We start from the raw sequence: 2420 nt of genomic DNA, 5'->3' as shown, positions 1-2420 counted from the left end.
GATTTTAATCAAACACAATGGTTGCATCTAAGACCAAGTTGTGGTGTTCATCTTGACTCACTCTTTGTCTCTCTTCTAGTGTAGTGTGGAAAATAATAATAATAATAAGAAAAATAATATTATTAGTAGAACTTTAAAGTAGTTAGTTTAATAGGAAGACTGTTTCCTTCATGAGAAGGAAACTGCCTCAGTGGTGGTCTTTTATAAAGCCACCACCATCTTTGTAATAGTTTGGGAACTATATCACATCTACTAACTATCTATGAACCCCAAAAAGATGCCCAACAAGCACATACACCTCAAGCACTCGTCAACTACAAAATGATGGATAAACAACCGGTTGGTGAATTTCTCTCAATATGGCAAAAGAAGTTAGACGATGTATTAACTTTGGGATTGGAAATTCATAGTAAATTACAAAATATTCTCTTTCTTAGTGCCCTTCCTCCCTCATGGTCAACATTTAAAACCACTCAAAACTCTACAAATTGTCCAACATTAATTGATATTCTTGTGAATATTTGACATGAAGAAACAATGCGTTCACAAAGGATTCCCAATTCTACCCCAAGCATTGCAATGGTAGCATACAAAAACAAATGATTCAACCAAAGAGGTGATTTAAGGTCAAAGCCATGGATAAGGCAAGCTCCAAACACTAAACTAGGAGGAATGTGGTTTAACAATTTGTTGAGAGATCAAGCTCAACTTAGTTTAGTTATTTAGTCAACCATGTAACTTCGTAGTTACCTAGATAGAATCTAGTTAGAAGTGTTGACTATAACACCTTAAATAGGACCTTGTACTTAAGTGGGATATTCTCGATCCTCCACTCCCAAGTACATTTAATATAGGACTTACACCTTTGTACCTATATTAGCCTCACACATGTGCACCCTTGCACATGAGATCTATATATACCTCATTGTAGGTATTTTTGTATTTGATGATGATGATAATGCTAATCTAATATAGTTACTCATCCCCCATCTTGTGTTGTTCATAAGTGTATCGTCCTCTCTCTCTTCCTCTCACACACATACACACACATATCACTTAATCTTCCGCTTATCAACTAATCACATAATTAGGTACTCCTTGCTTAATTACTTACCTAATTCGTAACACAATTCTTATTGTAAAATCTATAAACACACTAACCATGCAACGAAGGATTGTCGTTCTATGTCAAATTTCACAAATTACCAACATTGGAGGTGTGTACAAGCCCATCTTGTTGAAGTAGAAATGGATGATGATAAAGACATAAGAGATGGATATCATAATCAAAGTGATGACAAGTATGATGATGTTCTGCAAGCATTCTTTGTCGAATCACTTTCTGCTACTACTCCAAATCCAAGTAATGTAAAAGACATGGTATCTTGACACTAGTACTACTTGTTATACCCACTCAACTTACTCCCGAAGTATCTAGATCAAGGTATTGTGGTCAGAGGATGGGTGAAACTCATTGGGTGCACGATGAACAGTGCAACTCCACACAGAACGCTTAAGGTATATGTATGTTCACACAGAATCATACCTACTATACTTCTATCACTAGGCTTGAGTCGGCTACAATAGATCGACCTTACACCAACCCCTTTCTACAATGTTGCAGGCCCCTTCTTATAGGGCGCATGGATGGTGTTGGGAAATCGGTTCCTCCGGATGGGATTCGGTTATGAATGAAGAAGACCCGGTGAGAACCAGAAGAGATCCGGAAACCAAATCAGTGGACCCGGTGAGAACCGGAAGTGAAGACATACTTGTAAATATGTTTTGAGTAAGCCTATTGAGGCTATATTTGTAAATAGCGCTAAGTTCATATAAGTATAAATATGACTTAGGGCAATCACTTTAGATATATACACATATAAAGAGAAAGAGTGAGAGAGAGAGAGAGTAGCCACGAGCAGTCTCTGTTGTAACCGCCATCTGGCGAAGATCGCGAGCACGAGGTCGTTGCCTCTGTGCCTCCACTTTGTATTTCCTCTCATATAGTGATAGTTGGAGTCTGTGGGTTCCTGTGGTTTTTTCCCTGTTAGGGTTTCCACGTTAACATCCTGTGTCATTTCTGTGTACTCTCTTATTCCATTTCTGTGATTCAAGACTCGGTTGTGGTCGAGCAATATTCCGCATTATTCTCATCAAACTGGTATCAGAGCGAACAACACAGGAAATGGAAGAATTGTTCGGCAGCATGTTCATGCTCACCGGCTCCAACTACTCAGTGTGGATGTTGAAGATGAGGGATATACTGGTGGTTAAAGATCTTTGGTTGCCGGTTCAGTTCGGGGACAAGATACCGGATAAGATCGACGCCACAATGTGGGAGGTGATGCACATGAAGACGATAATATATATCCAGTGTTTCATCGACATGAGCCTGTACAACAACTTCTAGATTTAGACCT

The sequence above is a fragment of the Azolla caroliniana genome, unplaced genomic scaffold (assembly GCF_043228905.1).
Source record: "Azolla caroliniana isolate FFs.n. ecotype wild unplaced genomic scaffold, voAzoCaro1.0.p SCAF_17, whole genome shotgun sequence".
In the NCBI taxonomy this organism is placed as follows: Eukaryota; Viridiplantae; Streptophyta; class Polypodiopsida; order Salviniales; family Salviniaceae; genus Azolla; species Azolla caroliniana.
Note: the sequence above shows the minus strand (reverse complement) of the source record.